The sequence below is a fragment of the Haliotis rubra genome, unplaced genomic scaffold (genome assembly GCF_003918875.1).
Source record: "Haliotis rubra isolate DU_JTF1 unplaced genomic scaffold, ASM391887v1 Scf55, whole genome shotgun sequence".
NCBI classification, from domain to species: domain Eukaryota; kingdom Metazoa; phylum Mollusca; class Gastropoda; order Lepetellida; family Haliotidae; genus Haliotis; species Haliotis rubra.
The window spans coordinates 584,943-608,560 of record NW_025767246.1 but is presented as its reverse complement, the minus strand read 5'-3'; the positions used below and the strand labels follow the sequence as shown (position 1 = coordinate 608,560).

At 41.7% G+C, this 23,618-nt stretch overlaps 2 long non-coding RNA genes across 2 annotated transcripts; one reads left to right on the top strand and one right to left on the bottom strand.

Moving 5' to 3' along the window:
- The first annotated feature begins 8,849 nt into the window (after positions 1-8,849).
- Positions 8,850-8,989, top strand: LOC124253731. Its single transcript, XR_006892270.1, has 2 exons — positions 8,850-8,908; positions 8,951-8,989. It is a non-coding gene; the product is annotated as an uncharacterized LOC124253731 (long non-coding RNA).
- A 245-nt stretch (positions 8,990-9,234) lies between these two features.
- On the bottom strand, positions 9,235-17,398 carry LOC124253692. Its single transcript, XR_006892261.1, has 3 exons — positions 17,288-17,398; positions 10,872-10,930; positions 9,235-9,294 (listed from the first exon to the last, which is right to left on the bottom strand). It is a non-coding gene; the product is annotated as an uncharacterized LOC124253692 (long non-coding RNA).
- Positions 17,399-23,618: the final 6,220 nt, after the last annotated feature.

Genomic DNA, 23,618 nt, shown 5'->3' with positions numbered 1-23,618 from the left:
ATAATAATATATTAGTGAATTGAAAGTGATGGATATCATGAGCATCGATCCAGGGAAATGAAATACGACAACGTGCAATGAACCCAATGACCTGGTCAGGTCACCCTGCACGACAAGCATTGGTTGTTGGGGATCAATACAGTCTTACCTAGAATGCAAATTAACCCTGTGACACAGCAGACACGCCCATGGATTAAATAGATCTGCACCCCTACCCCCAACCCTTACAATTGATCTGATTATCAACCATTTTAAGTTTAAGTTCGCTTGTAATTAGGCGAACGAGATGAAAGTGTTCAATTAGCGTGATTTGACTCTGAAAGTAGTCAACCACTTTTCCCCCTCCCCGGAATTGTTTTCTGTCAGGTCGCTGATATGGTTACAGTATCGACAAATGCGTCGCAAAACAATATTCACTCAGTCACATTTCCTGCCAACAGATATTTCTTATATGCCTTGGACATCTCATTTAATGGGATGAAGCGATGACCGAACTACCCTCCAGAAGCTGGAACAACTAAAGCATAGATCCCGGACATGATATATCATCACTTGTGTAACGTCAATTATTTACTCCATGTTGGGGGCGGTGGGGTAGCCTAGTGGTTAAAGTGTTCTCTCGTCACGCCGAAGACCCGGGTTCTATTCCCACATGGGTACAATGTGTGAAACCCATTTCTGGTGTCCGCCGCGACGTTATTGCTGGAATGTTGCTAAAAGCAGCGTAAAACCGTTCTTCCTCACCACTCCACGTGAACTCACCGACACTATGGCTCCAATCTTCGAACAAGTCCATTACAACCCACTCTGTTAACCCGCTTAATTTCACTCCGTAAAGGCAAGACATCCTCTTGCATGAAACCCGCATTCCAGTAGCTGCGCTAAATGATTAAAAACAAAGATTTATTTTTCTGACGACACAATCATTTCAGTAAAATCAACATTCTTTCAAGAATCGGTATTTTTCCATTTTTTTCTCATGTCTACGACATGGACCAGTGTGCCGTGTATTTCTACGTTACATAAGGCCCAGGACCTGCGGAAGGATTCTTGGCAACTTCACTCAACAAAATCAATACGCCAAGAAAAAATATCTCCTCCTAATTCGTTACGTGTGCGGGAGGTGATTAAATTAACAAGCAAAACAGCTATATCATGCGATTTGATAGAGTTTCTAGCCTTAGATTGATGTCTTTCCGTGTACAATCAGGACCTAAATTGAAACATGTAGGACGTTTGACTCAATTGTTTAGAGAAGGCAACAGAATTGGGCAGTGGGCCTCGCTAAAGTGACGGAGTTGGGAAGCGAGGACCGTGTGGGGGTCGACATTGACACCCAAGATCAAACGGTTCCCTTTGCAACAAATACGAAACCGTTAACCAAACATGTGATAGTCATCAATTACATGCCCCGCAAACACATGGTGTAGATCATGTGGGTGTTTTGGCAACCAAATTAACGCCATTCTGGCTTACACTCAGTAACTGTAATTACAGTTTGTTTTGCTATTAGTTGTTGATTTTAGACGAACGTAACCGACAGACTTGTCTTCAGTTATCGTCCAAACTGCAGATCATTATTTTTTATATCCTCAGTAACGTGATCATCGTATAAAATCACGCAGTGATAGTTCAGTCAAATTACATTTAAATTTACAACGGTAAATATACTTTGAAAGAAACATATTTATTATATTATTTACGCCACGCAGTCAGTTTCAGTTTTATTCATCCTCATAATTCATCTTTTCTTCTCTTTTTCCACTTTTCTGAGAGTTTGTGAGTTCGATGTTTTGAGAACTAAAATTCCAATAAAGAACACTTCGGGAACAAAGGGAACGTGGTCCGCAAATATTGGGATATCCCTCTCCCTACAGCTTAAACCCTAGTTCGTTGTATGAAAATGAGATGTGACAGTTATTGAAAATAAGAGCATGTAATAAAGTTGTTCTGCAGCTGACGCCGTCAACAGTTGAGTCTGATGCTGTGCAACATTCCGCCAACGTCCGATTACCCGACCAGCAGCGCGGAATAGCACAGATCGCTGATCGTATTAGTGGCACCATGCAAATCTCAGACTTCAAATGATGTCCATATCATTTCATAATTGAATATTCTACAGAAAAATTAATTATGAATCCTGCGATGAGTGAAATACAAATTGTCGGCGACGTTTCCAAAGACGGGGGACATTACGGGGACTACATGGCATTACAGAACCATGACTCAGCGGCGTCTCTCACGATAGCTGAGATTGCCCTTTGACCACGAACACGGCTAAAAACAAAAGGGTGTTAATAATGTTAGCAACTTGTCGTTTAGCACAATCTTGCTATTTGGTATTTAGATGAATATAACATAAACACGGTGTATATAGTTCTACAGAATCTTGAAGGCATCATGATGTCCAAATTTTGGAACCGCGATATTTGAAATACATATTCTCTCGCTGTCACTTAGTAATTCCTTCATGGCTCCCTATACATAGGATTGTAGCCATTGATTGATTTATCTCTGTCAATACATCAATGGTTTATTAATATATCAATAGTCAAAATGGCTGCAGCACTGCAACGTCATTGTAAAGAAAGACGTTGGCGAACAAACAACAACATGTTAATCATAAACGATTCTATTCGTTTCATCCAAAATGCATCCAGAATCAACACGTTAGTATGCTTCCAGACTTCATAACTGAATATCCTCATTAATAATACCCCCTTACTCCTTAAAGTCTCTACGAATCTGATGGAGGAGATCTACAGGTACGGATGTTGGTCTGTAAAGACTGCATAAGAAACTTGCAGTACTAATGCAAATCTAAAAATGCCGTCAACAATCACCCAAGCACAACGAGATGATCCTCAAATCGTATGTAATTTCAAGGTCATGTGACAAGTGGTCCTACTTTTTTGTAACCGCATGTAACAATAATTATGTAACAACTAGCCTCAGAAAGCCGTCTCGCGGTCATATAGTATCTAGTCTTACGGTCATTTTAGCAACCAAAATCACGGTCATTTTAGCAACCTGTCTCACGGCCAGGAACAGGTTTCATGGTCATGTAGCCACTTATCGCAAGGTTTAATAGTAACTTATCTCACGGTCATATAGCAACTTGTCTCACGGCCAGGAACAGGTTTCATGGTCATATAGCCACTTATCGCAAGGTTTAATAGTAACTTATCTCACGGTCATATAGCAACTTGTCTCACGGCCAGGAACAGGTTTCATGGTCATATAGCCACTTATCGCAAGGTTTAATAGTAACTTATCTCACGGTCATATAGCAACTTGTCTCACGGCCAGGAACAGGTTTCATGGTCATATAGCCACTTATCGCAAGGTTAAATAGTAACTTATCTCACGGTCATATAGCAACTTGTCTCACGGCCAGGAACAGGTTTCATGGTCATATAGCCACTTATCGCAAGGGTTTAATAGTAACTTATCTCAAGGTCATATATCAACCTGTCTCACAGTCATACAGAAACTTATCTCACAGTCATACAGAAACTTATCTCACATTCATACAGAAACTTATCTCACAGTCATACAGAAACGTATCTCACAGTCATATATTATCTGATCTCATGGTCAATCTAGCAACCTCTCTCACTGTCATCAGGCGCGTAGCAAACGGTTTTTGTTCGTGTAAACCCGATAGGTTGCAAAGCTTTATATTCAGATAGAATTTGAGGGCTTGCCCAACCTTTTTAGCAATAATCATGTCTAAGCCCCTGGTTATCTTATAATGGTAGCTACGACCCTGGTCATACGGCAGCTGGTATCATTTTCTAATACAACAAGTCACAAGGTCATTGAGAGAATGTGACACCATGGCCAATGACGGCACATCGCGCCCAAGTGCATTGTTACGACACCTGCTGTTCAAGGTCATAGAGCAAAGGATGCCCACGTAGTATTAGCACAGGCAATTTGGGCTTCACTTTACTGATAAGCGCAAAGAAAAATATAATTTGTCATTGAAACAAGAAGGAACTAATGGCCGTGATGTTGGCTCCCTTATGTGTAAATCAAGCATTCGGGCTCAGATGAATTGCCAAACTTTCGGAAAACAAAATAATAAAACTGAAAAAATATTCATGTAAATTAACAGTTAGATTTCTTTCTTTTAAGACATGCAGGTTTTGACTTAAAACAACATTAAGTAGAGATGTGACGCTAAACGCGCATGAATAAGAGGGTACTTTAGGTGCTGTTATGGAACAATCTTCCCCTAACTTTAAAATTTAGCAATTCTAGTAGGACTTAACAAACCCTATTTAGGCCAGGTCTTTACCTGAATTCCGTGAAATGCAAATTTGTCAACTGGGACTATGAGCCTTTTACGTGAAAATTATGCGTGAAAGGCAAGCGTTTCACAATGTCGTCCCTTAGAGTTAAAGCCTGGCGTAATCTATTCCTTTGGTAAGGTATAAACCCACTGACGCAAATTTTAGACGTCCAAATATTCAAAAAAATATATGTCCACGGACAGAGCCTATTATCCAGACCCCGTTAAAACGGAAACCATGTATACCGGTCGTGTCTGCATTCTGAAGGAACAGAGCTACAAATAGCAAACATTTATTAATCCGACAACCTGTTAATCCGGACGGTTCGTTTTAGCGGTTCCGTCCGAATTAAAAGGGTTTATGGTTTCATAGTTTGTGATAAAGAAATAAAACGTTTATAGCCGATATCTTTGATTCTCAGGCGAGTACAAATTATTTTGTCCTTTTGTATTTGTACTTACTTTAGCTCTCGACGTAACCTGAAGTTCCAAGGACAAGTAATAAACGCATTACAGAACCGTAATACTCTCTAACCCTCGCTACATCAGACCCGTGTGTACATGTTAAACGTTCGGTCAAATAAAGATTGTCCACATCTACTCTGACAGCATGAAAGAGATTCCTATACTTTATCGCTACATTTAATCATCTAGTTTCAGATTGAATAGGTTTTTTTAAACCTAAAGTTCACTATTTGAAAACTAATTGAAGCGTTTGCGGAATTGACTACTGGAACCGTCTTACATGCAACACACGGCGCATTATTCATCAGGGCTAATGGAAATAGTCGATGAAAAGTGCTTTTAATGCTTGCCTTTCATCTTTCTTTGATAACATCTCAGCACTATCGATGCAACCTGATACAGATAGTATGAGACAATGATAAAAGGACCTTCTTATATCAATAAGATGCTCTACACGGCATCCTAATTTGACCCCTTTATATTTCTGACAGGGAATCCGCAAAACGCGCCATGCAGAGGAAAAATGTGATTGTTGCGATGCTTCTGCTGGCATTGATCGCTTGTAGCTAAATGTGTATTGAACAACCATTATGCACACGCATTCTCAAATCCCTTCAGTATCCCACCGGGAAATTTTCTTTATGATAATACCCCGGTGATAGATTCACCAGCAGAAGACTTTATTGCAAAATAATTCAAATAAGGTCTTTTTCAAGTAATACAACCAATCTTATGAGTTATCTCATCTGAGATTTTATCCCGCAGTATGATGTAGTGGAAGCGGTGGTGGCATTGACCTTATTTCCGAGCACCGGCAGGGGCCGCGTGTCGCCTCCGACACTGGTTGATGGACTGTTGGACACTGGTGTCTAACGCCTGATTACGTGTGAAACCAATGGAACATGCCTTCTGATCCCAAGATTGGCAATGTTGACGAATTTGAGCATGAGTCATGCTGGGAAAAAGCATCTTTGATCAGATTACATCCATTTACGGAGACCGTCTCTCACCTCGCCTCCCTAACATCAGTTAACGGCGTCGGAGTTTGGTCTCAGTTGACCAATTGAAACGGACATGTCATTTACACTAACCATCACGATAGGGCAGAATCTGGTCACTTTGTACAGTCGGGTCTGTATATCGTGATTACGACACTGTCGCATGTTACCCTCCGAACAGAGGCCATTCCAACACTGCCGTTAGCCTACCCTCCCCACGGTGTCCCCCACCGAGTCTCCCCGTCTTGCCACAACTTAGTCTGATGATTTAAGTGCACTTAATGGAAGCGAAATATGATATGAATAAATCATAACGATAATTCAAAGGAATATGATTAATGCCACGTTGAGAATTCCTGAAAGCTTAAATGGGTGTTGTTTTAAATTATCTCTTTCCTTGTGCTCGGGGCTTTGATCCTGAATGATAAAATCTCTCAAAACAAACAGTAAATCTTTGATTGTTTTAAAAATATTTTCTGATAATTAAAACTGGTTAATAAATAAATGGGTAAATGAATGTCCCTTCTCCATATCCTCTTTAACAGATCATATTTGTTGTATTTTTTATATTATTAGTATTTGATTGAGACAAAAAAGGGTTTAAACCGTTAGAGTAGGTTTATAGCACTATCGTGTCCAAATTACTACATGAGAAAACCAAAAAATAGTATATAACGTATGCATACCTCCCCGTTGTACAATTGTGAGATATGTTCTGAAAAATAACTACAATGTGAACCTTTGACGATGTTGCATCTCGTTGGACATGTTGATGCTGTCTCTGCTGAGGTCCTCACAGAACGTCTTGATGCCGTGTGTAAATTGTCAGGTGATTTAGTAAATAACTGACGCCAACTGCTCCTTCGATACACACATGAAAACCACTACAACTAATTGAGGCCTTTTCTGCCAGATTTGTGAAGAAAATGTGGGCACTTAGAGATCTCGACGTGGGTTACACAATTAGACATCCCCAGGGACACCGTAGGGAGGAGGCAATCGATGCTGGGACAGATGTGGCGGACTTTGACAGCAAATCAATGTAACACTACAGGCGCCAGAGGGGGTCAGGACCTACTGCTTTGGACAGAAGACGCAATAGAGGTACCGTAGCGTTCTGGGGCTACCAGAACCAACAGTTGGCATCAAGGTGGTTTGGACACATGAAGACCGTAATTGGCAGTGTGCGTGAAGCAACTGTTTCCTTGACGTCGTCGACATGTTGGTTTGTTTATGCCAGTGGGGTTCGAACTAACAGTTAGACTTCATTAAGAAGGATGGATTATCGTTGCTTATAGATCTAGATACACGTAATCCGTTGACGTTAGATATTGAAGTTGACGTTGGTTGTTCTTTATTAGGTAATGATCCTTCTTTTATAGTCATTAGGTGGTGGTGGTGGAATTGGGTTTAACGTCGTGCTTGAGAATATTTCGCTCATATGACGACGTGCAGGCGTGTGTACGTGTATGTGCGGCTGCTTGTACTAGCCTAGACTGAAGCTGGTTTTATAGTGCTAGTCCACTGAGATACCATGCCGCAGTGAAGCATGAATACCCCACTCAGACACATTATACTGACTCCGAGCCGACCAGTCCTTGTTGTACCCATTAATGCCGAGCGCCAGGCAGGGACCAACAAGTGCAATATTTTAACGTCTTTTGGTATGACGTGGTCGGGGATCGAACCCGCGACCTTCCGCACTCCGGGCGGACGCTCTAACCACTACACCACGGAGATAGTCATTAGATCTAAGATAAGGTTATTCCTTTACGTAGTTGGTAACGGTAATTTTTCTCGAAGAAAACTAGATCTGTAATAAGATAATGTTTTTTCCAATGGGAAACGATCCTTCTTTTAAAAAGATAATGGGTCTAATATAAAGTGATTGGTTTTCGCGGTGGGTAATGATCCTACTTTCACAAAGATATTACATTTACGGTAAGGTGCTTCTTTGTGGTTCCTTCTCTGGTTTGAAATTAAGTGATTCCTTTTCGCCGTGGGTAACGATCCTCCTTTGGCCTGAAATTATCTGATTCCTGTTCACTGTGGGTAATGATCCTTCTTGAATAGATATATTTAGTCTGAAATAAAGTGATTCCTTTTCGCACTTGGCAACGATCCTTCTTCAATAAAGATGTTTGGTCTGAAATAAAGTGACTGGAGGTCGAAGTGTTTTTTACTCTATGCCGTTTCCTTAAGTTCATGATGAAATCTATCTTATGTACATTGGGTGGTTAGGCTCGCTGGCTTGGTTAACACATGTCATCGTATCCCGATTGTGTGGATCGATGCTCATGCTGTTGATCACTGGATTGTCTGGTCCAGACTCGATTATTTACAGACCGCCGCCATTTGGCTGGAATATTGCTGAGTGCGGCGTAAAACAACAAACAAACAAACGCCCTTAGAACTGGCACACAGGAATCATTGTTCTCGTTGATACGCGGTTCAGAATGGGTCCATTGTAAAATATGTTTGTCATAAGGACCGATATAATGGATAGGATGGTCAGCTGTATGGCTTTCCTGCTTGCGTCCAATCATCCAGGGATTTGCTCTTAATATCAATCACTGGTTAAGACTTAACTACTTTCATACCAGATGTTTGATTGGCATTTTAGAAGATGCTATTTGATGAACATAGAGACTTTTCTGGGTTTCATCTTCTTTTTATTGTTTGGTACAACGTTTTAGGGCCCCTGAAATGTCAGTTCTAGCTGATGATGGGGCCAGAACGAGCCCTGAAATGTCAGTTCTAGCTGATGATGGGGCCAGAACAAGCCCTGAAATGTCAGTTCTACCTGATGATGGGGCCAGAACAAGCCCTGAAATGTCAGTTCTAGCTGATGATGGGGCCAGAACAAGCCCTGAAATGTCAGTTCTAGCTGATGATTGGGCCAGAACAAGCCTTGAAATGTCAGTTCTAGCTGATGATGGGACCAGAACAAGCCCTGAAATGTCAGTTCTACCTGATGATGGGGCCAGAACAAGCCCTGAAATGTCCTTTCTAGCTGATGATGGGGCAGAACAAGCCCTGAAATGTCCGTTCTACCTGACGATGGGGCCAGAACAAGCCCTGAAATGTCCGTTCTACCTGATGATGGGGCCAGAACAAGCCCTGAAATGTCAGTTCTACCTGATGATGGGTCCAGCACAAGCCCTGAAATGTCCGTTCTAGCTGATGACAGGGCCAGAACAAGCCCTGAAATGTTGTACCAAACAATAAAAAGAAGATGAAACCCAGTAAAGTCTCTATGTTCATCGTACTTTCATACCTTCATCATGAAGATTATATTTTTAGAGCAGCGTCTAACAACAACAACCCTTAAACGAACTTTCCCTAAAAATACATGCAAGTCTATAACAGTTTGTGAAGTCAGTTTCTGAACATGAAGAGATTCTCGAAGCTCATTCCCGTTGTATATTAAACGACAATTTAACACCAAAATACTAAAACTACTTTTATTCCAGAGGCGTCATCTTGTCCAGCAAAAGGCTTTAAGTGTGTTCCATAAATGATTACGCATTCAATCTGAAACAATCGTAATTGATTACTTCAAAAAGTAACAGCAGTTTATGAAAGCATGGATAGTTTATGTTCTTAAAAAGGTTTGTCTTGTTATATGGCAGGCTGAGTGTAATATTTGTAAAACAATATTTAAGTTATATTACATTGTTTCTGTTAAGATTCGGTAGAGGGCAGTGTTATTCAAGTTGCTATATTTGGCGCTTTGGAGGCCAGGGGTGTTCTGGAATTTCCTAGAAGCTTTTTCATATATAAATGTTCAAGCGCATGCCTGTTTACATCAATTCAAGCAGCCTGTGAAGATAACTTTTTTCATGACGGATGCCAAGCCTATGCGTATTTGGGAAGCCTAGCCGGAATGGATACTATGATCACTTTTGTACTGCCGCTCTGTTGTGTAACTATTCCATTGTAATTAATTACTTTGCTGTAATTTATATCAAATTGTAAACATATTTAGTTTCATAAGAGTTTCAACTTTGAAATAGACATGTAACAAAGATATGGCATAATCCCCCAAAAGCATACAAGTGTATAACAGCTTGAAGAGGAAATGTCTGAAAATGAAGAGATTCACACGGCTTTACTTCACAGTATATTAAATGACAATTTAACACCAAATTGGGATCTCTTACCAAAACGACCGCTGTTTCAATCTTTGATAACTGTAAAAATTATCAGCTTACATAGGACTGAATAGTTTACATCCTTTCAGAAAAAAGTTTTAAACCTCATCATCAAATTCCACCATCCCGCTTTGCCGATTTGAATACCAAGTTATCCCTACACTTTCGACCATTAGGCTGTTCCATCAAATGCGTATACTCTCACGTCGCAACGTTAACGGTGGAGCTTCATTTATGACAGTTTAATCCAAACCTTGCCGTCTAAATCTTATACTCCACGGTGCCTGATAACCCTAAGCTTTTATGCTGTCTTAGGGTGTCCGGTTTTCTGAAATTTGCATTTACCACAAAAAGCTTCTGTTAGACCCTGACATCTTGCGTTGGGAGGCAGATACGTTCGACGCCATGAATTATCCTGGGATTTCGTGTTGTTGGAGATTTGTCATCCTGTCAAATCGTATCCTCCCCAGGTTTGTCACACGATGTGGCAAAGTAATGTATTTAGGGTGATTGTAAGTGGAAAATAGCAGGAGAATATATTCAAAGTAAGGTTTAGGGTTGAACATTCACTGTTGTAGTTACATAATGGGGGAAGAGTTCGTCAGATGGCTTCGTCTCAGGACGATGACGTACGATTACCCAACATGCATTGTGATCGTACGTCAGTCCTACAGGATAGCTTTAAACCTTTCCTTTACTCCACATGTAAGTCGGGGCAACATTTTATCGTAATTACTTCACAAAAAAACTGTATTTGCTGTGATATATAAGCTCCATAAATATCACGTCCTCTGTTTCACGCAATTCAAACCTACATTGTCCGACCCTGGGTCTGTTTCTGAAGTCGTTAGAATTAACTTTTGAATTGACTTACGACAATACGGACCATGTTGCTATGACAACCTGCGTTCGATTTATTTACTTTATCTAAATACGAAATCCGTTAAATCGGACTACCTTGAGGGATGACATGATGACATCAAATGGATCAAGCCCTGAATCCACTTTTCAGAAATCTGTAAACATGTAAAACAACGTAAAAGAATACAAAAAGTAACACTTTTTCACAATCGAATGACGTCAATGGGTTTACCAAAAACATGTTCATCATTTGGACTGCTGTGTTCAAAGGAATTAATAAATACGAACCTATTTTGACAAGACAAAATATTAACTTGCCATTCTCCATGGTAACCGCAAGTGTTAGCTAATGAAACATAGATTCATTCTACATGCATATTATATGGAATAGAAAAACAAATACATTCATTACAAAACACAGGTTAATATTATTTTTGTTTAATTTCAGTGCCGTCGATTACCAGATGGATTAATATCATAGAGGCAAGATAGAAAAAAACATAATGGATCAGACAAAACACAAATCAAGGTCACATTAAAAATCCTATAATCGCCTTCTTAATGTTTGCAAAGGACGGGCTCCGTTTAGTGTTGTTAGGGGGTTGGAGGGACAGAGGATGAGCTCCGAGAACAAATAAATCTGTTATTTTCCTGAAAGATGAGTTTTCTTTGGGGCTGATTGTAAGGGTATTGATTCCCTTGTCTGAGAAAGAGACCACTGTTTCTCTCATCAACAAAAAAACCCTGTCATTTCCGTAGTACTTTGCCCATGAAATTAGCCAGGGTTTGTCGGACATTCTATCTGGTAATTATGAATTATTTTGGCCTGTGAATGGCATTGTAAGTGGTAAAAACTGTCTTGCACTCCGCGCCAGTGGAAGAATAGCGGAAGAGGGTCCGGGTTATCCTTCTCAAAACACGGTCCTCCGATCTGAAGAGTGCGTCTTTTCGAGAAGTTCTTTCTCAGCGGAGGAAGTCGACTATTTCGTTGGCTCGTCCTATATCCTGCAGTGGTTGGCCCTAGTCACCTGCATCAGCCGCATGTCATCGGCCGTCAGAATTCATCAAACGCATCAAATAATTGCAGACCCGGATCACCGATGGTGGCCGTCTTTTGATACAGAGGAAGTGTTGAGTTCTATGATGGCTGGGATTCAACTCCAGCAGACATTTGGGAGTACATGCTAATTATTTTGTCATCTCCAAAGGGACTCTACCGATTTTGACATCTGTTCACCAGCCAGAAAATCTGATATCGAGCTCGTAAATAACGCAATTGACCTGGAATTCTTCCAGCAGATGAAGGCTTTGAGGCATGGTCTCTGAAGCACCTGGTGATGTTCGGCGTTAGAAGCCTACCAGTGTCATCTTTCTTCACCCTTGCATCCCCGTCAACATATTCTAATTAATCTACCAAGCCGTATCCTCGCCCGATCTCACAGGATGAAAGCCTAACTGATCGGAGCTCAAGCCTTCAAAGTGTCTTTCCCTTAATCCCGACTTAAGACACCATCCATGCAAGCGATAACACAGTCCTTTTTCGGGCCTCACTTCTTCCTCGTTTTGAACTCGTTTTTTAAAAATAACGTCCTTTCTCCTCGCTCTTTGAATCTGTGTTGCATGTCAAAACTTAATTTCTACGCCACGTAATTGAAAATATCGACTATTGCTTTGAATGCAACTCACAGAGGCGGTCAAAGACATCTAAACGAAGCCATACAACCAAATCAGAACAAAATATGAAAGGCCAAACAGGACATAATTCTTGTTGCGTATTGATGAAATAAGGCGTCCTTAAATGCTCAAATCACACGAGAAGGCGCTGAACAATCTGCCTCAGCCCGAAAGAGAAGTGATAAATTGTCCAACGCAGGAATGAACCTTCATGCATTCTTTAATTATCCCTGTAATCTGATTCAAAATCCTTAACAACGTCGCCGTAAATTTGAATTATTCTACATAAAACATGAATCGTTTAGGGGAAATTCCTTCCCATCTGCATACCCGTATTTGCCCTTCAAATGTGTTTTTGCTAAAATGTCTATACAACTCCAACAAACAGTTGTCATTTAATGTTTAAAAATGGTCATTATTTTTCCTCATACACAATATCCCCGGCGACAAATCATCTATCACGCGATATATCGGTTATCAGGATGTCTCAGAAGCTAATGCACGGCTGGTGCGAAAAGGAGACGTTTAACACGACGCCAGGGACCATCTCAAAATGAAATCGGAAGTTTATGTTCACGAAATAAGCCGCATTTAAAGAACGGATCCTGTTATGAATATATAAGAACTACATGAAAGCACCCCCCGTTCGTCTGACGGCCAATCTGAGAGTGTAATTGTTCATTTTGCGTTGTAATGACAGTCTTGTGACGACGTCTGGAACGACAAGCAGTGATTAATATCCTGTGTCATGATGGTTTGCTCAAAGAGGAGACGACAAGGCTACTAGGGGGACATTAAGTCATCAGACAGACTGTTAGTGTTGTCAGACCCACCAAGTCTCAAGTCTATATATGTAAGCCTCCTTATGGACACTTACATTGTCGAGCAGGATAATGATAAGTTTTCCGGATGTCGCGCTACCTTCCCAACAATGTGTGTTAATCACACGTCTTTACTTACTGCGGCTGAAAATACCTATTTTTCTAGTCAACTCTAATTGAGATGATGGTGTTAAATTATATTGTACGGCAAGGGGCCAATTCCTTCCCACTCGAATCGCCCACTGTGTCTCAATACTTAAATAGCATTGTCTGAATTTTGCCAAAACATACGTGGCAAAATGTGTGTAACCCTCAATTTCGTATGATCACTTTCTGAATAATGCTGTAAGGATATTCAAAAACATTCCTAATCGTTTTTATATAAGGAGAAAGGTGGCAGGTCAAGTCTTCTTCTATGTTATCTTGGTCTCAAGAGACAAGAGTGTCAGACCCACAATTCCTGCTTGCTTTCTTCCTCTCAAGAGAGAGGAGTATCAGACCAACTCTTCCTCCTTGCCATCCTAGAAAAAAAGGAGGCATCAAATCCATACGTCCTCTGTGTTGTCTTTTTCGGGGTGTCAAACCCCTTCCTTCTTCTGTAATCTTTATTGGAGAGGACGGGGTGTCAACCATTTCTTCTCTGGATGAACCTTGCTGGATACACTTCCAATGTGGAAAGCAGTTCAGATTTAACAGTTGATATTTTGGACGTAAAGAGATAGTTGAACCTATGTTTGATCTTCCTCTGGCTGTGGACGTCCAAAAAATTTGAATGATATGCCTTGTCTCATGACACATTGTATATACTTTCAGTCCCTACCATGGAACCTGAAACTTGAGATCAGATCTGCCGATATGCTGGGTCTCAAATTACATTTGAAGAAATCTAATTTAGATGAGACGGTATTCGCACTTCCCTATGTGAGTAGGTCATGACCTTACCTTCAGGCGGTGGGGTAGCCCAGTGGTTAAAACGTTGGCTCGTCATGCTGAAGACCCAAGTTCGATTCCCCACATGGGTACAATGTGTGAAGCCCATTTCTGGTGTCCCCCGCCGTGATGTTGCTGGAATGTTGCTAAAAGCGGCGTAAACATATTCAACTTCAGTAAAAACAAGGATGCTCTCCGAAGCTCTGAATCGGAATAAGGACTCTTACAGGTCGTAAATGCTACTCAGTGGTTGAACGTTCATTCAAGACCTTACGACGGGATTTAACGTAAATAACTTATACATCTTAACATGGTGACTATCAATAGCGTTCCCACAAGCGACCAATCAGCCACGTATTGCAGAGCCAGCTGGTGATGACCTTTCGCTTGAGTCCCATTCAATCTTTCAGATGACGATAATTATTTAATCACTGGATTCACCCTTTAATCTGAAATGATTTTCAAGACCAATATTTGCCGAAAGGCTTTGTATCGTCGATGTTAGATAGTGCTGCCTGACAGGTCCCCGCCTGGAGTGACGGGACCTGTGTTGGTCTTCGAGCTGATTGAGCGTGGCAATGCAACCCGGAAATCATTGTTCCTACCGCTACTCATGCAATATTGACATTTTATTTTGAGTGTCATAAAACATCATAAATGCCGATATTGTTGTAATTACGGATCGACCAGCAGTTATCGGACGGCGATGGGAGACCTGATGATGGAGACAAAAATGACAGGGTCGATTATGCAGGGAGTGTGTCCTCTCATTTCTCTCATACACCCTGCACCATGCAACATGCACCGAACTTTCTGAACATTACACCACACATCAGCAGCACACTATACGCCATTCACAATCCACACACCTTACTGACACCACACACCCACCTTATACAATCCACACACTATACACCGCACACCACACACAATCCACACACCTCACTCACACCACACATAATCTACACACTACACAAAGAACCACCACACACTACACACAATCCACACACCTCACTGACATCACACACTCACCATATACAATCCACACACTATACACCGCAAACCACACACAATCCACACACCTCACTCACACTACACATAATCTACACACTACACAAAGCACACCACCACACACAACCCACACACCTCACTTACACAATACACAATCCACACACTACACGCCAAACACAATCCACACACTACACTCACACCATACTCACACTACACCCACACCATACACAATCCACGCACCTCTCACACCATACACAATCCACAACTACCCAACATACACAATCCACACACTACCCAACATACACAATCCACACACTACACACCATACACAATCCACACACTACACGCCAAACACAATCCACACACTATACGCCATACACAATCCACACACTATACGCCATACAAACTCCACACACTACACAACAAACACAATCCACACACTACACACCATACACAATCCACACACTACACACCATACACAATCCACCCACCTCTCACACCATACACAATACACACCATACACAATCCACACACTACACACCATACACAATCCACACACTACACACCATACACAATCCATACACTATACGCCATACACAATCCACACACTACACACCATACACAATCCACGCACCTCTCACACCATACACAATCCACACACTACACACCATACACAATCCACACACTACACAATCCACACACTATACACCATACACACACTACACACCATACACAATCCACACACTACACACCATACACACTACACACCATACACAATCCACACTACACACCATACACAATCCACAAACTACACACCATACACAATCCACACACTACACCGAATCCACACTATACACCATACACAATCCACACACTACACACCATACACAATCCACACCATACACAATCCAAACACCACACACACTACACACACTACACAGAATCAACACACTACACACAATCCACACACTACACACCATACACAATCCAAACACCACACACAATCCAAACACTACACACAATCCACACAATCCACACACTACACACAATCCACACACTACACACCATACACAATCCAAACACCACACACAATCCAAACACTACACACAATCCACACACTACACACAATCCACACACTACACACAATCCACACACTACACACAATCCATACACCATACACAATCCACACACCTCTCACACACACATACATCTCTAATACACACATCTTTCTCTCTCACACACACATATCTCTCTCTCTCTCACACACACACACACACCACATCAGGTACCTCATTCAGACACGTCAAACACACACAACACACACACACCTCAAAAGGTGCTGGAATTTCGTTATGCGTCCATTAAGTAAGTAGCCAGTAATGTATGGACGTTGGTTGGAGCCCGGGACGCTCCTTTTTCAGGGTCCGCAAGCACCATGCACTTGTGAGTGTCACAAATGGTTTGGGGGTTTTCCTGTCGCATCAAGGTAACACGCCTCGATACATCAGACAGACTGTTGGAAGCAGCATTAACCAAACCCACTCACTTGGTCGCCATTCTTCATCATAATTCCACATGCAACTCCGGTGGGAATATTAATTGCGGGTCAGTTTTCCCACGTATTTCATGCTTGTTTAGACCGCCTCCGTGGTGTAGTGGTTAGAGAGTCCGCCCGGAGAGCGGAAGGTGGCGGGTTCGATCCCCGACCGCGTCATACCAAAAGACGTTAAAATATGGTACTTGTTGGTCCTTGCCTGGCGCTCGGCATTAATGGGAACAACAAGGACTGGACGGCTCGGAATCAGTATAATGTGTCTGAGTGGGGTATTCATGCTCCACTGCGGCATGGTATCTCAGTGGGCTAGCACTATAAAACCAGCTTAAGTCTGGGCTAGTACAAGCAGCCGCACATACACATACACACGCATGCACGTCGTCATATGAGCGAAATATTCTCAAGCACGACGTTAAACCCAATTTCACCTCACCTCACCTCATGCTTGTTTCAGGACTGACCTAACGGGGATCGGGTGGACAGTTTCTAATACAACTATGTATCATCGAACCCCGTCTTACCTTGATCATGCTGTCATCCACTCGTTTGCCTATGTCAAAATTTATTATGTATTTTATGGTCGTCGGATTTAGACTGGAAACTCATCTTGCTAAGCTTTAAAGACATTTCGCCAAAACTGACGTTCTAATGGCGGAACGTGATGTCCTTATGTCGTTAACCTACACATGATGTTCTCATATTGTTTAACGTATACGTTGGGTTTTTATACTTATTAACCTCCTCGTGAAGTCCTCATATTGTTTAACGTACAGGCGATGACTTTATAGTGGTTCACTTACTCGTGATGGACTTATCGTGTTTAACCAACACGTTATGTCCCCATATTGTTTATCCTACAAGCGATGTGCAAATGGTATTTTACCCTACACGTGATGTCCTAATAGTGTTAGATCTACACGTAATGTACTAAGAATATTTAACTCGCACGCGATGACCCAATGATGACTTCCCTACACGTGATGATCTAAGGATGTCCGCCTACACGTGATGATGTAATGATATTTCACCATCACAACACAGCGTAACAAAATGCACAGGAGCGTTACTGAAGTGACAACTCCCAAGTTGACGATGAAGACGTTGCTTCACGTCATCCACTTCCCCACCTCTCCACACCGAATGTATCTTAATCCATCCATCTCGTCCTAAGCTCTCAGGGATCTTCTCGCTTAATGTCATAACTGTATGAAAATTGTCAATAATGTGACAGAAACATTGTTTAAAAGCTTTCAGGCTACGTCTAATTGTTTTACCTCCATCGGACTGATAACATTCTCGCGTCCTGCGAGCTGAGAAGGTAATTATGGGTAGAGAGAACTAGAATAACCCACTAAAAGGGCCGTCCCTACCCCCTCCGGCGGCCCTACCCCCTCCAGCGTGACAGTAGGTACAAGCACTTAACAACTCTATTCTTGTTCAAACACAGCACTGGTTATTCAGAACTGTAATTCACTCTCAGTTTTATTACAAAATTATCATTTGTATTATTCAAGTCATTAAAACTATTCACGAATGGCGTTCAAGTCATAAAATCAATCTCATACATATTCTAAATATACATTATGTCATGAAAAATAAAAAATAATAAAAGTGTCTAGAAATAATACAGCTGGTCAAATACACTGTGAAGATTACCCAGTATCTTTCAAGAACCAATAGCTACAGGAAACGCTAATGTATAACTTTGAAATCAAAACATTCGATTCCGACCGTATGATTCACCGCTGCGGTCTGAGCGCCTCTCAGCTAAAACGTTGCCATGGATTTCTCTCGAAGTGTTTCATGGATGCATAAAACTGCCGTGTTTGAAATTTTTGAAATTAACCCTGCTGTTCAAATAATCTAAGATCGCGAACGTGGTTCTAAAGTCTCTTTGTCCACGAACCAAAGGTAAATCGGTTCAATTACGGGGCTCTCTAGAGATGAAAATGGTGCCTTGTGCACATACACCCTATTCCAAGGTTGCTCATATCAAGGCTCTTCTAAAAACCTCCCTAACAATTTATCGGACTCTGGGGAAAAGGCATTTTTCTTATGCTTAAAAGTTGAATTAAATAAATACGTGATGAAATTAAATAATTATTATATCATACAGATAGCATCAAAGGTGTTGTCACTTTAGGTTTAGAAAAATGTAAGTGTTGTCAAAGATATCGGAAATATCTGGACAATTCATTTCCTCCCTAGATAGAACATTAGTGAATGAGTAGCGTTTTACGCCGCTTTTGGCACTATGCCAGCCACATCACGACCGCAGGGATAAGGTACTTGTACCAGCGATGAGGCTACCAACCCCCTTTCAGAACGTACCCACGATGAACCCGGGTTAGAATTGGTCTTCAGTAACCCATGCTTGTCGCACTTGGCAACGATCCTTCTTCAATAAAGATGTTTGGTCTGAAATAAAGTGACTGGAGGTCGAAGTGTTTTTTACTCTATGCCGTTTCCTTAAGTTCATGATGAAATCTATCTTATGTACATTGGGTGGTCAGGCTCGCTGGCTTGGTTGACACATGTCATCGTATCCCATTTGCGTAGATCGATGCTCATGCTGTTGATCACTGGATTGTCTGGTCCACACTCGAATATTTACAGATCGACGCCATTTAGCTGGAATATTGCTGAGTGTAACGTTAAACAACACACCAACCAACCAAGCTTTCAGAGCGCTGACTTCGGCGTCTAAATTAGGGTATTAATAATAATAATGTGTCCATTTATACAGCGCCAAACTCCACACCAGGTATGCTCATAGCGCTAACAATCAATAAGGCATTATTGAAGTCCATAGAACTTTTTGTAAAGAAAGGTTTTGAGATGACACTTAAAGTTTTCAAGGGTTGGAGACAGCTTAAGTTCATCAGGGAGGGAATTCCATTTGACCGATGCCATGTTCTGCGGCAATAGAATCGTAGTTGGTACTCAGTTTCACCATTTTTAGAAATATATGTTTGTTTCAGAAATACTGTAAATGGAATAATCTATCTTAATCTTTCTACTTTAGAGTGAGTGAGTGAGTTTAGTTTTACGCCGCACTCAGCAATATTCCAGCTATATGACGGGGGTGTGTAAATAATCATAATGTTGTTGTTGTTTGTTTAACGCCACCGCAAGATTCCAGCTATATGGTGGTAGTCTGCATATAGCTGAGTCTGGACCAGACAATCCAGTGATCAATAGCATGAGCATCGATCTGTGCAATTGGGAAGCGCTGACATGTGTCAACCAAGTCAGCGAGCCTGACAACCCGATCCCGTTAGTCGCCTCTTACGACAAGCATGGGTTACTGATGGCTCATTCTAACCCGGACCTTCACGGATTTTACTTTAGATCATATACTATGTCGATATATACTCATGCCAATAATGGTTGTCAACCCCCTCCCCACCCCAACCCTACACACACCTCACTACCCCACCGCACACACCCTCTCAAATTAAAAAAATTGAAGGGGGTGACAACCATTATTGGCATAAGTATATATTCAGTAATTTCAGTTCAAACCTTCAAGTACATGCTAATCATTTTGTCATTTCCAAAGGGACTTCAACGATTTTGACATCTGTTCACCATCTCAGTGCCTTTGAGATTTGAATTAAGCTTGTATTCAGGATTCGGTTGAACAATGAATGAGTGAGTGACTAAGATTTTACGCCGCTATTAGCAATATTCCAACAATATCACATCGAGGTACATCAGAAATGGGCTTCACACATTATACCCATGTGGGGAATCGAACCTGGGTCATAGTCAGATAAGTAATGAGTCTCAAAGCTAGACATGATGGTATTTATTACGGAATATGGAATTCAACGGGGAATGTGGGTGTGTGTGTGTGTGGGGAATGTGTGTGTGGTGTGGGTGTGTTTGTTGTTGAGGGGTGGTCACCCTCAGAATGTGTTCCACGCTTTGCATCCATGAAAGAAATCGAACTGGGTGGGCATGCGGCGAATACCGCTTCGGCCACCTAACTACCAGTTTCAGTCCAACGTCCAACCCCTGAACATCTGGGTTAGAATTGTAAGAGGCGACTAACGGGATGGGGTGGTCAGGCTCGCTGGCTTGGTTGATGTACACATGTCATCATATCCAAACTGCGCAGATCGATGTTCATGCTGTTGATCACTGGATTGTCTCGTCCACATTCAAATCTTTTTGTCTGAGAAAATGTAGAAACGTGGATTCTAAGTCGAGACAGACGTTCGGTGTTCTCAATTGTTGGCTAGACGTGACACTTGCTTCGCCTCATCGCAAGCAGTGCCACAATTGCCTGAGTAGGAGCTATCGTGTTATAATATACACAGTCAGAATTACATCAAAATAATCCACCTAGGTATGTGCTGGGGATAGTATTTCATGATAGTCACTATGCTTCTAAACTAAAACCTTCCCTTACAAGATTTTAGGGTCAGTGGTTCAACTTGTCTGTAATCCCTTTATCGTTCACGTGTCGGATTAAACAACCGTAATGAGTTAACGGATCTTGGTTTTGTAGTACTGACGCACTGACGACCCGAACATTGTTATATCGGGTTGGTCCTCATAAACAGGGTTTCGACTATCGAGGTTAAACTGTACACAATGCATAAGACCCATCACGTCCTAAGATACGTCGTGGATAATATAAGACAAGCTGATGGAGTAGGCTAGTAGTTAAAGTGTTCGTTCTGTCAAGCCACAGGTCCGTGTTCGAACCCCTAAAGATACAATGTATGCATCCATTTCTTTTGTTCCGCATTATACTATTGTTGAGATTTGAATAATATATTCCTGAAAGGACCCGTGTAGATCCGGCTTCGAATATTGATCTTTAGTAACCCATGCTTGTCCTAAAAGGCGACTAACGAGATCGGGTGGTGCTCGCTGACTTGGTTGACACATATCATCGATTCCCAATTGCGTAGATCGATGCTCATGTTGTTGATCACTGGATTGTCTGGTCCAGACTCGATTATTTATAGACCGCCGTCATATAGCTGGAATATTGCTGAGTGCGGCGTAAAACTAAACTCACTCACTCACTATTTCCTGCAAGCGGCGAAAATATATCATAAACAAGAATGGGTATTTAATGATATTATATCATGATGAAAACCTATGTTGTGTGCAAAATATATACCTAAAATACCCTTGAATGCTTGGTGTTATGAAACTTAATATGATGTGAGGTAAAAACAATTATTTGGCAATACCCTTCAAACAATGGACAGTTAGATGCTGACAATATTCTCTTTGACACAAATCTCTCTCTCTCTCTCTCTCTCTCTCTCTCTCTCTCTCTCTCTCTCTCTCTCTCTCTCTCTCTCTCTCACAAACACACACACTCACACTCACTCACATCCACCCCTCTCCACCCCAACCGCGACCCACAAATCCCCACCCCCATCTGAATGGTCGACTGGTAACGCCTACCAATTTTCCCTCATCACATATCAAATCAATCTCTGTTCCTCCTATCCAAATTATCCCCCACACGACTCTCCTCACCCCACACCTCTCCTCACCCTCTACATGTCTCCTCCCTCCTCACCCCCAAGCATTGGCCTCTCTGTCCCTCAGCGCCACCACGCGACGTATATAAGCAACCCCATTACTGCCCCCATTAGAGCTGCGCGTTGCCGTCAATCTCCTTATTAGCGGCGTAGAGGCACAGGCACTCTCAAGGCACATTCAACAGCCCCCTCTCCACGCACCTGACACGCAGAATGTACACGAGTCGAAAAAAATTAGTGTCTTTTTTCTCGGACTGTTGAATTGTTCAATCACAGTTAAGCTAAAATACATAGATGTATGCACATTCGGGGTACGGCACTCAAGGGCGTGCTGGGGCTCCATCAGAGTGAATTGTGGCTGCATCCAGCTATCAACAATCCCCCCACGTGAACAGGCGAAAACCAAGGAACATTCCCAGTTAAGCCTATCACCAATAATGTGTAAATTGATCTGCGCCGTCATTAAACACAGAGTGAAAGGTGTGCTAATGTTTTTGTCCGATCGCTATAAGGTCACGAGCTGCACGTGCATTTGCAAAATGTCGTTGTTAATTATACAGGTCACTGTTTTTTTCAGGACAAAAGGATGAGAAACACGATATAGTTTAAATTAATAAATACGTTTGTAAGAGATTTCCTATCAACACACCATGTAATCATAAACGGACGGTGGGGTAGCCTAGTGGTTGAAGCGTTCGCTCGTTACACCAAAGACCCGGGTTCGTTTCCCCCATGGTAAAATATGTGTACTATTTCATTCACTCAGGCACTCACTCACTAAATCACTCACTCACTGTGATTCCAATATGATCCTTTCGTAAACTAATTCAGAAGCATGGAAACAAAAGATTAATCGTCGAAGCCTAATTTTGTTTCTGCCTCACAAACATTTGCAGATATTCTATAGTTAAAGTATAGCTGAGAAAAAAAGAAAACATTGCGTATTTTCAAACAGTTACTAAACAAAACTCCCTTCTGGAACGAAACTTCCCAGACTGATATCTTCCACCCTACGTCACCTCACGTCACCCCTCGTCACCCCACGTCACCTCATGTCACCCCACGTCACTCCACAACACCACACAACACCCACTCATTATATTAAAACAGGTAATCACTCCTCAATTACATAACATGTGTGTACTGGGGATCATCTAGGTTGATGACCACCTGTTCCTATGGAAAGTGCTGAAATTCTGCCAGCATATCAGGTCGTTATACGAACGCCAAGCCATTGAACCAGCGTGTCTGACACCTCTCATTACGGTCTGCATTGAGCGATCATACATCATTGTAGGCAAAAAATCCTTTATTAGAAGATAAAGCAGACATTATTATT